At 44.3% G+C, this 16,446-nt stretch overlaps 1 non-coding gene across 1 annotated transcript; it reads left to right on the forward strand.

Moving 5' to 3' along the window:
* Positions 1-708: 708 nt before the first annotated feature.
* TRNAW-CCA (transfer RNA tryptophan (anticodon CCA)) lies at positions 709-781 on the forward strand. Its single transcript has one exon. It is a non-coding gene; the product is annotated as a tRNA-Trp (tRNA).
* Positions 782-16,446: the final 15,665 nt, after the last annotated feature.

The following is a 16,446-nucleotide window of genomic DNA, read 5'->3' on the forward strand; positions in this document are numbered from 1 at the left end:
GGTTGAGAATCTGCCTGCCAATGCAGGGGACACGGGTTCGTGCCCTGGTCTGGGAAGATCCCACATGCCGTGGAGCGGCTGGGCCCGTGAGCCGCAACTGCTGAGCCTGCGCGTCTGGAGCCTGTGCTCCGCAACCGGAGAGGCCGCGATAGTGAGAGGCCCGCGCACCGCGATGAGGAGTGGCCCCCGCTTGCCACAACTAGAGAAAGCCCTCGCACAGAAACGAAGACCTAACACAGCCATAAATAAATAAAAATAAATTTAAAAAAAAAAAAAAAAAAAAGAAGGAGTGGCCAGGAATCCCACAGGCAAAATTCACTGATGACTTCTATATATGCCCACAGTCTGGAGGGGAGTGCCAGTTTTCCAACCTTGAGGAGGTGCTTTGTGTATACCAACAGCATATAGCTAATATGACTAACATCAAAAGCAAATGGTAGAATCTCCCCTTTCTGCTCCCTGTTGGTTATTGGTTAGATCTTTCTGGAGAACTCACCTAGGAGGCTGCTGTAGCTCTCTTGCCTATATCCCACTTCCACTGCCTAACAGCTGCATGGAATGAATGACACCTGGAATGAAGATCACAGTAGGACATGGAGAGGGGCTTGTCCCCCACCCCCAAGGGTAGGCAGGGACAGAAGCAGAGAGGAAGACCATGTAGATGGGGGTCTGAGTCCCTGAGATAGAAGCTGACATGTTCCTGGGACTTCCCTGGTGGTCCAGTGGGTAAGACTCCACGCTTCCAATGCAGGGGGCCCAGGTTCAATCCCTGGTCAGGGAAGTAGATCCCGCATGCTGCAAGTAAGAGTCTGCATGCCGCAACTAAGAAGTCCGCATGCCACAACTAAGAAACCCGCATGCTGCCACGAAGATCCCGTGTGCCGCGACTAAGATCCAGCACAGCCAAAATAAATATATAAATATTTTTTTAAAAAGAAGCTGACATGTTCCTGAAGAAGGCATGATAAGAGAAAAGGCTGGTTTGCTATGTACTCAAAAGAAGTTGAGCCAGGAAGCCAACCCGATACCCAAGTGCTTTTAGAGGATGGAGAGGAATAAACTGAGTTTTAGTCTGTTGTCCATCGTGTGATGAAAAGCAGTGAGTTGAGCCTTATTGTCCAAAGGCAATGCAAATTAATTCAAAATTTCTGAACACTCACCCTCCACCCAACAAATCTGTTTCCCAATGTCAGGGATTGTTGTAACTATAAATCCATGTTTTTGCTCAGCCCAAACATGAAGTCAGTCACTGTGTTCTAATCTCGATAGATCTCAATTTTGCCCCCTTTTTCCTGTGTTTACTGCCTCTGCTTGTTAGGTTTCTCATCCATAGGTATCTCATTCTTGCCTGAGTAATACAATAGTGTGTTATATCCCCAGGGCTTAGGATAGCAGCTGGTGCATAATAATACCTTAATAGTACTTGAATCCAAAGTCGGGGCTGGGGAGGCAGACAAGTCATTACATTCGTATGATGAGTGCTATGGAATAGGGAATACTGCCACAGGATTACTGGGGTACTCAGCTGATGAGGACCCCAGAAGGGTCACAATAAAAAGAACCTTGATTATGCTGTACACCTTAAACTTATACAGTGCCGAATGTCAATTATATCTCAAAACTGGAAGAAAGGGGAATTCCCTGGCGGTCCAGTGGTTAGAACTCCGCACTTGCACTGCAGAGGGCCCAGGTTCAATCCTTGGTCAGGGAACTAAGATCCCACAAGCCGCTCCGCGTGGCCAAAAAAACTGGAAGAAAAAAACTTAAAAAAAAAAAAAAAACCTTGAGAAGTGTCTTATATTCAATTAAAATATTTGCTTACTTACTATATGCAAGGTACTATAGTAAACACAACAAAGACACAGGACTTACACCATAGAGTTCATGATTTGATGTGATAGACAGTCTCACCTGCCCAAATTGTCTAATCAACATAAATACTTGAATGTCCAAAATTCACCTCTATAGAACAGTGAACTCCTGATTCCCTGCTTCCAACCATCATCTAATTACACATACATGCTCCAGTCACAGTATTCACAACATCAGTTAACAGCAACTCCATCTTTCCAGTTGTTCTGAACAAAAACATTGGTGTCATCCTTCACGTTTTTTTCCTAACCATCCACATCCAATCCATCCTGTTGTCTCTCCCTTATGAAATGAATTCAGAACACGACCACTTCTCACTCTCTCTGCTGCTATGATTACTGCAGTAGCATCATGACTAATCTCCCAGCTTCTGCCTGAGACCATACTTCCAACAGTCTTTTCTCAACAAGGAAGCTTGATGGTCCTCAGGGAAGGTCCTGGCTGTAGATGATTAGATAGAAAGATAGATTACATAATGATGATGATGATGATGATGATGAAGAAATGGAGGAAGGGGTGAGGGAGGGGAGGGGAAAAATGAGGGGGAGGGGAGGGGGAGGAGAAGAATTAGGAGAATAAGAATAAGACAGATAGATAGATAGATAGATAGATAGATAGATAGATAGATAGATAAATGGAGATGTAAAACCATGAGACTGGATAAGATCACCAAGGCACTGACTGCAAATGAAGAACAGATCTAGGACCAGGCTTTGGGACACCCCAACATTAAGAAATTGGAGAAAAAAGTGGGAACCAATAAGCAGAGACTGAGAAGTAGTAGCCAGTGAGGTAGGAGGAAAACCAGGAGAGTGTGGCATACTGGAAGCCAAGAGAGGAAGGTGTTTCAAGAAGAAAGTGATCAACTGCGTGAGAAGTTGCCAATCCGCCAAGTAAGATGAGGACTCAGAGTTGATCATTAGATTTAACAACACAGAGATCATTCATAGCCTTGAGAAGAATAGACTAAGGTCAGAGATGGAGGTAAAGGCATAACTGGAGTGGATCCAAGACAGAGAGGAAGAGCAACTGGTGATAGCAAGTGTAATCAACTGCTTCAGGGAGTTTTGTTCACAGAGGTGCAGAAAAATGAGGAGATAGCATCAAGAGGGCTTTTTAAAGGTAGGAGATATAGCATGTTGGATGTTGATGGAAAAGATCCAGTCAAGAGGAATAAACGGATGATGCAGGAGAGAAAGGGGGAACTGCTAGAGCAATGTCATGGTGCAGAAGTAACAGAATAGGAGTGAGTCCCCAGGTTCAGGGGTTGGCCTTGGCTAAAATCGCAGACTCTTTGCTGCTGCTAAGTACAGAGAAGGTGACAGTAATGAGGAGGGACTTTGTGTATCGTGAAAAAAAAAGGTTTCCTTACAATTAAGAGAACAGGGCAAATACCTAAAGGGGTGAATGAGGAACTGGGAAGGATCGTGGCAGGGGGGAGGGGCTGACACAGAGAGCCGAAGCCAGAGATGAAGAGGAATGCTGGAAGTTACCATGGCAAGAGGTTTTTTTAGGGCCTAAGAAGTCAGTAGCAGCATGGGAGCCCAGGTGGGAAAAAAAAAAATAGTTGAAGTTGGTGATCACTTGTGTGAGGAAGGTGTTCTTGGAATATAGGGGGAGAGATGTCAGAAAAAGCTCTAGATGCACAGAGCATGAAGAGGATGGGGCTTGAGACTGAGAAAGAGGGCAGATGTAGCATCCTAGTGTCCATCCAGAGACTGGGGATGTCTGAGGGTAGGAGGAGAGAACTGGGAAGCAGAAAGACAAAGAGGCTGCCCTGCGTGGATGGAAGGGACCTCTGTTTTGCACACCTCATTTCTCTCAGAAGGTGGCACGTCTGCATTTCCACCTTCTGACCCACCACAGAGGAGCCAAAAGCTGCAGTAAGGGCAGGAAGTGCTGTGGCTTCCGCATGGTGTGGGATGGGGACTGTGGGATGCCCCCGCCTCACTGATCCCTCAGGAAATCCAGGATGCCTCAACATACCATCAAACCAGGCGGTGGGGGCAGGACTCTTCCCCTGATAGGACCCAGCACTTAGCACAATGTGTCCTGCTAGCAGGATGCAGAAAAGCCAGGATGGGAAGAAGCATGACTGTGTCGCTCCTCTGAAGGGTGATTCGGCGCCTAACAGATGGGAGCCAGGCCCTGCGGTGGCCCCCAAGGTGAGGGGGCACAAGGCCCAGGCCTGCTGAGCCACACCCTCCAGTGTTTTCCTACAGCATCCCCAAAGATCACAGGGGGTCTTGTGGCAGACACATCCTCCGTGCCTGCTGGGAGCTGGGCAGAGAGCCACCGAGCAAGGAGAGGAGAGGGAGGCCCGGAATGAAGGGAATTGACTCAGAAGGGTCACAGCAGCGTCACGTGGGAAGCTGAGGTTAATGTGCACACATCCTGGCCTAGGTGGGGCGGGTCCTTCCCGTGTATCCTACCTGCCACGTGCCAGCACTGGCTTTTGCTGCTGACCAAGTTTTGCAACAAAGGGCTAGGGGCAGAGAGATGAGCTGGAACCAAGACCTTCAGGATTCTCAGTTCTCAGCAAAATCAAGAGCTGAGAGAAGACAGGGTCAGAGCCTATGATTCATGCAGGATGTTGTAGAGGGATGAAGCCTTGCTCATCCCATCCTATAACCCTAGCACAAGCCCCACCTTCCAGCTCCCCCTCGGCTCAAGAAGTAAAATCAGAATGAAAACTCTCACGGCAGGGCACAGAATCAAGTATTCACTACTCCAGAATTGCTGGTAGATGCTACGGATACAGCAATGCTTGCTTGGGAACTTTGGAGTTCGCCTCTGCCCTCTGAGATACCATACTGCCATGGCGAATGGCTCTGACCTTCTGGAGCCCTTCTTTGGTCTCTGCAGAGAGCATTTCAGAATCCTACAGAGAGCATTTCAGGCAACTGAGTACCTGCAGTGCGAGAGAATGGCTTCTCCACAAAATCACTTCTCTTGTTGAACACTAAGTCCCAGCAAATAGGGACCGTGGCTGCTTTGTTTTTGCACCTCCTCACTGCAGCCCAGGCAGGGAGTGCAACAAACACAGGATGGGCACAGGAATAAACCCCAAGGAGAAGCTGCTTCCTGCACCTGTGAGAGGGGACTGAGCCTCTGCTCTTCACCATTCATCCAAAGCCCGCTGCTCCAGCTGCCCCACGGCACAGGCCTCGGCTCTCACACAATGAAGGACAAGAATGGCTCCTGTGTCTACGGCAGGGACAGGAAATAAGGGAGGACAGCCTTGAGTGCGGGTGGGGATGTGAGGAACGAGCACAAGGCAGGCATGTGAGGTGCTGGGGGACGCAGAGGACCAGATGCCTAACGGGGCTTGTAGAGGACTGTCCATTCCCATGCACAGAGACAGTGAGGCCAGGACCCTGAATACTTGATCTGGACGAGAGCATGGGGAGGAAAGAGGGGGCCTGAAGGAGATCTCTGTTTCCAGAAGGAGGGGTGCATGCTGCCAACTGCCCCCCTTTCCCGCCTTGTCCCCCTCCTCCACTGTAACTTCTCTGGGTCCACAGCCAGGCAAAGAGCATACTGGGGGCTTTCCAGAGTGTATCATTCCCAAGGTCAAGCCCCACACAGAGGCCTCAGGGGCAGGGCCCTGGGCAGGCAGCCGGACACATGGGAATCCAGACAGTGGGAAGGGAAAGGAAGCCAATCTCTTGCAGTAAATAGTGCTGGCAGCTGGGGCGCATCAGGGGAGAGGGTCAGGGGAAAGCGAGAGGCCAGAGCAGAGTCTCACACACACTCAAAGACACATGCGTACAGACACCTAGCCACACAGACACAGACACAGGAGGACATAAAGTCAACAGTGCCACTCAGAAGCTAACTCAGAGACGTTCAGGAAACACACCTACATAGACTCATGAACACCCTGAGTCAGACATGCCCCAGCAGACTCTGGCAACACACACATGCCGACAGACACAGCCCATCTTGCAGGCCCACAAACACAAATGCATTCCCAATCCATCCTTCCCAGCCTTTCTCCCCGATAAAACTCCAGGCCACCTCAGGCCAGGCCTGTTTATCCACCTCTAAGCTCTGGTTTGTAATTTCTATCCCATTGCCTGTCCTTTAATAAGGACAGTCTTGGATCCACGTGCATACCCTGGTCTCAACAACTTGGCTGTGTGCTTTTAAAGGAATGCCACGGTCAGCAAGTGAGTCCCCTGCCCTCTTCAGCAGCCCCATCCTTCACCTACACTCCCATCCCTACCCCCGGGAGCGTCCCCAGTTTACCGAGACCCTCGGTCTCTCTGATGCAGCAGAAACAGGATCTAAAGGAAGAGTAAACCAGACAGACCTACTCTGTCAAAAACCCCCTCAGGAAACTGTGAAGAACCAGCTCCTGACTCCTCAGGAAGGAGCCCTTGATACAGGGCATGGCCACATGTATCGCTCTACCCCAAACTTGAACTACAGTCCATGCCTTTCAACCCTAACCCTAACCTCAACTCCAACCCCATTCACAAACAGCTCTAAAACCAGTCCTTCAAGTGAGACCCTCAGAATAACTGTACCTCATAAAGGTAATGCTGGTGGGTATTACCCAAAAAATGTTTACATGGCCAGGTAAGCTCAGGATAGAAAACTGCGATGTTCCCTCTCCCCAGGAGCTAGATGCCTACTTCCCTCTAGTCGGATCGCAGCTTCAGGGATCATACAGCCGTTTATAACTCTCAAGTGCAGAGGGCCAGAAAATGTCCAAAACCTCTCATCTAAGCCAGATCAATAGCACACAATATGCATAAGGTTAAGTCCCTCTCCAGACTATCTTAGAAGATTAAAACTGACCCCCAACACAAAATGTATCTCCTTGACCCATTTTGACCCCAATTTAAAACTCAAACAGTACCCTACTCCAACCCTAACACAATCCTAATCTAAGATGCACTAGCTCTTTTTTTTTTTTTAAAGATCGAGTTAGCTTTCTTGAACAGTTCATGAATTGGGCAGCATCCCGTTTAGCAAGTAGAGGGGAGCTCTAACAGGCTATTGAAAAAGAGAGGTTTTTAAGAGTATGACAAGGAAGTCAAAAACAAAAAAAGATTATTTCAGGGTTAGGTAATCTATCTATAGGGGATGAAGGAGATCTACGTGCCAGGTTACCTCATCTTCCTTTGGGGGATGGAAAGGATTACCTCACTGGTGCGGACCAGAAATTTCCACACTGATCAGTTTGGATTACATTCTTGGAGAAGGTTGTAACTGCAATAAGGTCAGGTATTAAGTCTTCCTTTTAGCACAAGTGACTCCATTTTGGGCCTGTCATTTCTTTTTTAACAGGGAAATGGTGCCAGATGGACACCCCTACTCCACCCACACTTCAGAGTGCTGGAGAAGAAAGCAGATTTTCATGGAACCTTTCAATTCTCACCATGTAGATAAACAGATTCTCCAGCTACTGGTGAGATCTACAAAATGCACTAGCTCTTATCAACAGGAACCATAAACGCAATTCCAAATCCTACTTTAACATCACCGTGATTCCAGCCCTATGCTTACCACTACCTACCTCCAATCCGTAACCACTATGTCAGTGCTGTTCCAAGCATAGTCCTAACTCTAACCCTGTCCCTCGGTAGCCACACATTGAGTAATGTCTGCAACTACGCTGGGCACACAAATATCACACACTTATGAAGGTAACGGGTCATCTGCAGTCCAGGAAGCAGTAGCTCCCTCAGTAACAGCTGCACAGTCATCAGGGCAGCTTGTCCCTGGCGGGCTCAGTGCTCAGCTGGGAACCCAGGAGCACTAAGGCACCCAGGCCCTTTGACCCTTGTTAGACATACAAGTGAACAGAGGCCCAGCTCACCCCAAGCCCTGTTCTAGCCCAGCTTCTGAGCGGAAATTCCTGCCATACCCCTCCCCGGCTCCTGCCTGCCAAGCTGGGAGCATCTGTTGCCCTGAAAGCCCCACCCGGTAGGAACAAATGGGCCTGGGGCCTGGAGCTGAAGGGAATGTGGCCTCTTCCCAATGTGGGCAATTCCAGACTCCTGCAACACCCGCACCTAGGACCTCTACCCTAGAGCCTGGCCCAGGTGCCCGTCCTAAAGAGGTAGTGGGTCTGCCGACACTGGGGATGAGTAGGGGTGGATTAGCACACCTCCTCTCCCCGGCTCCAGGGTCTCAATCTGGCGTTAGGGTGTGTTCACTCTGCGCTCATCAGCAGAGGTAAAGCTGAAGTGAGCCACATGCACCTCCCTCACCTCTCACCCTCGGCACCAGGACCTCCGGTGTAGCATTCCTCTGTACCTCGGCCACCGCAGAGACTGTCAAACACTACCCAGGCTCTCTCGAGAGTTTACACCAAGCCAAAGCCTTCACCCAACAGACTGGAACACTTAGGTGGATACTCACATGTCAGATGTGTAGCCATCCGAGTCTTTGCGTCCGCTTCCTTACCGTCTACATCCAGGCTGGCCTGAGGACCGAGAGAGGGGCTTGGTTCAGGGCTGCAAGCTCCAGACCCGTACACCAAACTTAGGGTTCAGGTGGGACTGTGAGGTGAGATGAGCCCAAGCCAGCAACCGAGGGCACAGGAATGGCTGGATGACAGACCTGGGGCCCCAGAGAAGGATGAGGATAACAACTCCTCTCACCATCTCAGGTCCTTTCCTGAGGACTGCATCTACATCTAAGCTCCACTTCCTTCCAGGTTCTCTTGGTGCCTCCCTCTCATCCCCCCACCTCCACCCCACAGGCTCAGACACTTGCACCCTAGTGTATGGCAGGGATTTCCTGTCATCTTCCTGCTCTGAGAGTAGCTATTTCCAGCCCTGACTTTATGTCCAGCCAGGTATCTACCTCCGGCAAAGTCCCCACTCTTTCCTTCCCTTCCTTTAGGGCCCCTAACTTAGGTTCTAAGCCCCAGGAGCAAGTAAGGAGGTCCCAATACCTCCAGTATGGAACATCTCCCTGAGGCCGGTCTACCACTACAGGCTCAAGTTCAGAGGTAGGAACTTAGGGTAGATCCTAGGAAGAGCTTCCCAAATTGAGGAAAGGCAGTTGAGGATGGGACCTAAAGGGGCTGTGGACACCATCTAACAAACAAGAGGCCCTCGTGATGGCATAAACAAGGGGAATGGGGCAGTGTGCCCTGGGAGAGAGAAGGAACCTAAGATTTTAGAAGAGGAAACTTCACAGTCCCCAGCTCTTCCCTGTCATGTTCTCCCTCTTTCCACAAGCTGTGCCAGGGCAGAAAGTCCTCCCCTCAGGAAGACTAGGGGTACATCATCCCAGCTTCCTCTTCCCCCAGACCACCTTTGTTCCCTTCCACTGGCTCTGTGCCCGTCTGGAATTTGGGATGGGGAGCCAAATAGGCCCAGGTGGCTCTCCCAGCCCCACCCTACCAAATTCTTGGAAGTACCTGGACAGCTTGGTAAAAATACAGATCCTTTGGCCCTATTCTGAGATTCTGTTTAAGATGGTCTGGGGTAGTGCCACTAATTCTGTATTTTTAATAAGCTCCTTGAGTGATTCTGAAGTGCAGCCGAGTTTGGAAACAGTGTAAACAATCTAATATGATATGACTCTGGAATCATATACATGTCCCCCCAAGCCCATGCTATCCCACCGCTCTGGGAACTCTTCAGAGATAGGCTGCTCACTACTTATTTAGCCACTTCCACAGAAGGTAGGGCAGGTGTGGAAGGGGAGATTTTAGAGATGGGAATTAAAAGCTTTCTCATGCCAGGATTTGCCATAAGACCAGGTAAAAGACGCAAGAAATCTTATCTCCTTGTTTTTTCCCAGTCCTGTTCCAGGAATGCCAGCCTCTTGCCAACCGGGGCACTCCCTGCCCTGCTTAAGGTCTCAGCCTGTTGTAAAACTGCAGACTCAAGACCTCAATTATCTCTCTTCTAATTCACTCAGATTCCAGCCCCTCTGTTCTGTGGGCCTTGGGAAGGCCCATACCACATCCTCATCCCCATCCCAACAATATCCCCATCTCCAATACCCATCCCCTCTGCAACCCACCCTTCCCCAACAGCAACACCCCTATTATGAGCACAATCTTTATATCACTATCTTGTACCTGGACCATGCTGTCCTGACTGCATCCCTCCCAATCTGTCCTCTCTATATCTCCCTATGGTCTCCCATTTCCATAAAGCTGGGGTGAGCCTGGGGGTGAGGGGCACGCTGGGTTTAGCACTCTGGGAACCAGATGGATTTTCCAGTCCTAACCTGGTGATCACAACTCTGAGGTTCTACACTGGCTTTAAACACAGATTCTAAGTCAGGACCTGATAATCCTCACACACTACACTCCAGCATAAATTCCAAATGGAGGGCTTCCCTGGTGGCACAGTGGTTAAGAATCTGCCTGCCAATGCAGGGGACACAGGTTCAAGCCCTGGTCCAGGAAGATCCCACATGCCGCAGAGCAACTAAGCCTGTGCGCCACAACTACTGAGCCTGCGCTCTAAAGCCCACGAGCCACAACTACTGAGCCCGCGCACCACAACTATTGAAGCCTGCGTGCCTAGAGCCCATGCTCCGCAACAAAAGAAGCCACCACAATGAGAAGCCCATGCACCACAACAAAGAGTAGCCCCCACTTGCTGCAACTAAAGAAAGCCTGCGCAGCAACGAAGACCCAGTGAAGCCAAAAATAAATAAATAAATAAAAATTTTAAAATTCCAAATGGATAAAAGATTTAAAATGTTAGAAATTAAATACAGGAATGACAGCATGCAAAATGTCAGACTAGAAAGCTCTAGGGTCAGGGTCAGTCCCTCCACCGAAGCAACCACTGAGCTGAAAAGAGCAATTGGAATCACCTATTTCAGAATTCTGGAACCTAACTGGGCACATAACAATCAGGGGAGTGCTTGATGAAGGCAGAGGATGTTGATCTTTCATAAGAGAACATCATGCATGAACTAGCTACTAGTCAATGCTGTGGGGACGGCAGCCCACATTCCCAGAGTGGCTGGCTGGTGGCAGAGAACCTTGTCCTCCAAATATTGGGGGTTTTACATTTTGGTTGGTCTGGGGGTTCCCTGAGAGATAGGTGCAGATGCTTGCCTAGGTTTTAGCCCTCTTGGGCTGCAGTAGCTTCCACAGTGGCATATATCAGAATATTTAAGGGGACATAACTCTTTTGTGGGAGAGGGGGAGAGAAATCTTTACCAGGTCATTGGCTGACCACAGAAGTAAGAGAACAGAAACCTCAGGGACCACACACAACAAAGAATACACTTGGCAAAACTTATTTGGAAAAGTCAAAATGGACAGCTACAGCCCTTAACAAGTAAATATCTGAAACCCCTAAGGAGTGGAAGAATCAGATTTCCAAAGACACCACATTTTAATACTCAGAATGTATAGTTCTCAACAAAAAATTAACAAAGCATACAAAGAAACAGGGAAGTATGAACCATTCACAGGAAAAAAAAAGAAGTTGACAAAAACCAACCCTAAGGAAGCCCACACATTGGACATATTAGATGAAGACTTTAAATTAACTGTCTTAAATATGCTCAAAGAGCTGAAGGAAACCATGGGCAAACAACTAAATTCTAGAGCCAAAAATACAATAACCAAAGTGAAAAAATTCACTGAGGGAGTTCAACAACAAATTTGAGAAGGCAGAAGAAAGAATCAGCGTACTTGAAGATAAGGCAATTAAAGTTATTGAGTCTGAGGAGCAGGATAAAAAGATAAAGAAATATGAACAAAGTCTGAGAGACCTATGGGATATCATCTAACATACCTCACCACAGGAGTCCCATGAGAGAGAGAACAGAGCAGAAAAAAAGTTTTTGAAGAAATAATGGCGGAAAACATCCCAAATCTGATGAAGGCATGAATATACATATCCAAGAAGTTCAAAAAATTCTAAGCAGAATAAACTCAAAGAGATCCATACCAAAACACATTATAGTCAATTTGTGGAAATCCAAAGATAATCTTGAAATTTTGAAAGCAGCAAGAGAGAAGTGACTCACTACGAACAAGGTATTCTCAGTAATATTAACAGTTGATTTCTTCTCTGAAACTATGGAGGCCAGAAAGCAGTGGGATGATATATTTAAAATCTTGAAAGAAAAAACTATCAAACAAGAATTCTGTATCTGGAAAAACCATCCTTCAAGAATTAAGGAAAAATTAAGACATTTCCAGATAAACAAAAGTACAGGAAGTTCATTACCAGTAGACTTGCCTATGAGAAATGCTAAAGGGAATCCTTCAGGATGAAAGGACAGGACAGTAAATGGTAACTTGAAGCAATACAAAAAAATAAAGACCTCTGGCAAAGATAACCACATAGGTAAATATAAAAGATAGTATATTCTATTTTTGGTTTATAACTCCTCTTTTTTTCCTATGAGGATTAAAAGGCATAAATAATAATTATAAATTGATGTTAATGGGTACACAATATATAAAGATGTAATCTGTGACAATAACAATATAAAGGAGGTAGAACTAAGATGTATAGGAGCAGAGTACTATTTGTTTGTACTACTGGAACAAAGTTGGTATTATTCAAACTAGATTATTATAAGTTTAAGATGTTAATTGTAATCTCCAAGGTAACTACTAAGAAAATAACTTAAAAATATACAGAAAAGGAAAAAGAAAGGAATCAAAATGGTACACTAAAAAAATCAACTGAATACAAAGAAAGGCAGTAATGGAGGAAATGAGGAAAAAAATCATATAAGACATACAGAAAACAAATAGCTAAATGACAGAAATAAATCCTTCCTTATAAGTGATTTAAATAAATGAGTCACGAGTATGAAATGTACAGTGTCAATATAATCAATAATTATGTAATATTTTGTATGGTGACAGATGGTAACTAGACTTATTGTGGTGATCATTTTGAAATGTATAGAAATAGTTCCTGCACCAGGAACTAACATAGTGTTGTAGGTCAGTTGTAATTCAAAAACAAACTCATAGAAAAAGGGACTGGATTTGTGGTTACCAGAGGTGGGGGTGTGGGAAGGGGGGATTGGATGAGGGTATTCAAAAGGTACAAAATTTCAGTTATAAGTACTAGGGATGTGATGTACAACATAATTATATTAATTATAATTATATTAATTATGTTGTACATCACATAACTGCATAACACTACTATATGTTGTATATGAAAGTTGTTAAGAGTAAATCCTAAGAGTTCTCATCACAAAGAAAAAAGTTTTTTTCTATTTCTTTAATTTTGTATCTATATGAGATGATGGGTATCCACTAAACTATTTGTGGTAATCATTTCATGATGTATGTAAGTCAAATCATTATGCTGTACACCTTAAACTTATACAGTGCTATATGTCAATTATATCTCAATGAAACTGGAAGAAAAAAATAAACAACATGAAAAAGTAAATGAGTTCAACTCTCTAATTAAAAGGCAGAGATTATCAGAATGGATAAAAAAAAAAGCATAATCCATCTATATGCTATCTACAAGAGACTAACTTGAGATACAAATACAGAGCTTTAAAGTAAAAGGATGGAAAAAAATATCCCATGCAACTAGTGACCAAAAGAGAGCTATGGTAGCTATATTACTGTCAGACAAAATACACTTTTTGTCAAAAAAGGTTATAAGAGACCAAAAGGACATTATATATTGATAAAATGTTTGATACAGCAAGATACAACAATTATAAACAACTGACAGCCAAGCCTCATAATATATAAAGCAAAAATTGACATAATCAAAGAGGAGAGTTGACAGTTCTACAATAATAGTTTTAGAATTTAATATCTCACTTTCAATAATGGATAGAATAACCAGACAGAAGATCAAGAAGGAAATAGAGAACTTGAGCAACAGTGTAAATGAATTAGACCTAATAGATATACACACCAAAAACACACCAACAACAGGAAAATACATATTCTTCTGAAGTTCACATGGAATGTTCTCTAGGATAGATGATATGATAGGCCACAAAACAAGTCTAAATAAAATTTTAAGACTGAAATCATACAGAGTATCTTTTCTGATCACAATAGAATAAAACTAGATATCAGTAACAAAAGGAAAAGTGAAAAATTCACAAATATATGGAAATTGAACAACACATTCAAACGATGCATCAAAGAAGAAATCACAAGGCAAATTAGAAAATACTCTGAGACAAATGAAAACAAAAACATAATATACCAAAACTGTTGAGACCCAGTGAAAGCAGTGCTAACAGGAAAATTTATAGCTGTAAATGTCTACATTTAAAAAGATTTCAGGGACTTCCCTGGTGGTCCAGGGGTAAAGAATCCGCCTTACAATGCAGGGGACACAGGTTCGATCCCTGGTCAGGGAACTAAGATCCCACATGCCGCAGGGCTACTGAGCTTGCACACCTCAACTAGAGCCCGCGCACCACAACTACAGAGCCCACTCACCCTGGAGCCTGTGAGCCACAACTAGAGAGAGAAAAACCCACACACCACAATTAGAGAGAAGCCTGCGCACCACAATTAAGATCCTGAATGCCACAACTAAGACCCAATGCAGCCAAAAAATAAATTAAATAAATAAATAAATAATAAATAAATCTTTTAAAAAAAGAAAGAAAATACTTTGAGACAAATGAAAACAAAAACATAATATACCAAAACTTTTGAGATTCAGTGGAAGCAGTGCTACGAGGAAAATTTATAGCTGTAAATGTCTACATTTAAAAAGAAGATTTCAGGTACTTCCCTGGTGGTCCAGTGGTAAAGAATCCACCTTCCAATGCAGGGGACATGGGTTCAATTCCCTGGTCAGGGAACTAAGATCCCACATGCCGCAGGGCAACTAAGCCCATGCACCACAACTGCTGAGCTCGTGCGCCTCAACGAGAGAGTCCGTGTGCCACAAACCACAGAGCCCATGTGCTCTGGACCCCAAATGCCACAACTACAGAGCCCACGTGCCCTGGAGCCTGCACATCACAACCAGAGAGATAAAACCCGCACGCCACAACTAGAGAGAAGCCTGTGCACTGCAATGAAGAGCCCAAGCCTCAACAAAAAGATCCCGCACGCCTCAGCGAAGACCCTGTGTGCCACAACTAAGACCCAACGCAGCCAAATAAATCAATAAATAAATAAATGAAAAGATTTCAAATCAATAACCTAACTGTACACTTTAAGAGACTAGAAAAAGTCAATAAAACCAAACCCAAAAATAGCAGAAAGAAGGAACTAATACAGATTAAAGCAGAGACAAATGAAATAGAGAATATAAAAAATAGAGAAAAATCAACAAAACAAAAAGATGGTTCTTTGAAAAGATCAACAAAACTGACACACTTGAGGTTAGACTGACTAAGGAAAAAGAAAGAAGATTCAAATTAGTAAAATCAGAAATGAAACTGGGGGCATTACTACAATTTCATAGACATGAAAAGTGTTATTAGCGGATACTATGAACAATTGTACATCAACAAATTGGGTAATCTAGATGAAACAGATAAAGTCCAGAAACACAAAAATTATCAAAACTTACTCAAGAATAAATAGAAAATCTAAATAGATCTATAACAAGTAAGGAGATTCAATCAGTAATGAAAACATCCCAACAAAGAAAAACCCAGGACCAGATGACTTCACTAGTGAATTCCACCAAATATTTTTTTTCTTCCAAACATTTAAAGAAGAATTAGCATCAATCCTTCTCAAACTCTTCCAAAAAATTGAAGAGGAGGAAACATTCCCTAACTCATTTTATGAGGGCAGCATTACCCTGATACCAAAGCCAGACAAGGACACTACAAGAAAATAAAAGTACAGGTCAATATCCCTGATGAACATAGATGTAAAAAGTCTCAACAAAATACTAGCAAACCAAAGTCAACAGCAGATTAAAAGAGTCATACATGGCGATCAAGTGGGATTAATTCCAGGGATATGAGGATGGTTCAACATCCACAAATCAATCAATGTGATACACCACATTAACAAATTGAAGAATAAAAATCATATGATCATCTCAATAGATGAAGAAAAAGCATTTGACAAGTTTTAACACCCATTTATGATAAAAACTCTCAATAAAGTGGGTATAGAAGGAATGTACTTCAACATAATAAAAACCATGTATGACAAGACTTCAGCTAACATCATACTCAAATGTGAAAAGCTGAAAGCTTTTCCCATATGATTAGGAACAAAAGACGAGTGTTTATTATCACCACTTCTATTCAACTTAGGACTAGAAGTCTTAGCCAGAGCAATTAGGCAAGAAAACTTATATATGTACATAAAATCCCAAAGACTTCACCAAAAAACTCTTAGAACTAAGAAACAAATTCAGTAAATTTGCAGAATGCAAAATCAACATACAAAAACCAGTTGCATTTCTATACACTAACAGCAAACTATCTGGAAAAAAATTAAGAAACAATCCCATTTACAACAGCATCAATAACAATAAAATACTTAGGAATAAATTTAACCAAGGAGGTGAAAGACCTATACACTGAAAACTATAAGACACTGATGAAAGAAATTGAAGACACAAATAAATGGAAGGATATCCTGTGCTCTTGGATTGGCATAGTAATATTGCTAAAATGTCCATAACTACCCAAAGTGATCTA

The sequence above is a fragment of the Balaenoptera acutorostrata genome, chromosome 6 (assembly GCF_949987535.1).
Source record: "Balaenoptera acutorostrata chromosome 6, mBalAcu1.1, whole genome shotgun sequence".
Classification (NCBI taxonomy): Eukaryota; Metazoa; Chordata; class Mammalia; order Artiodactyla; family Balaenopteridae; genus Balaenoptera; species Balaenoptera acutorostrata.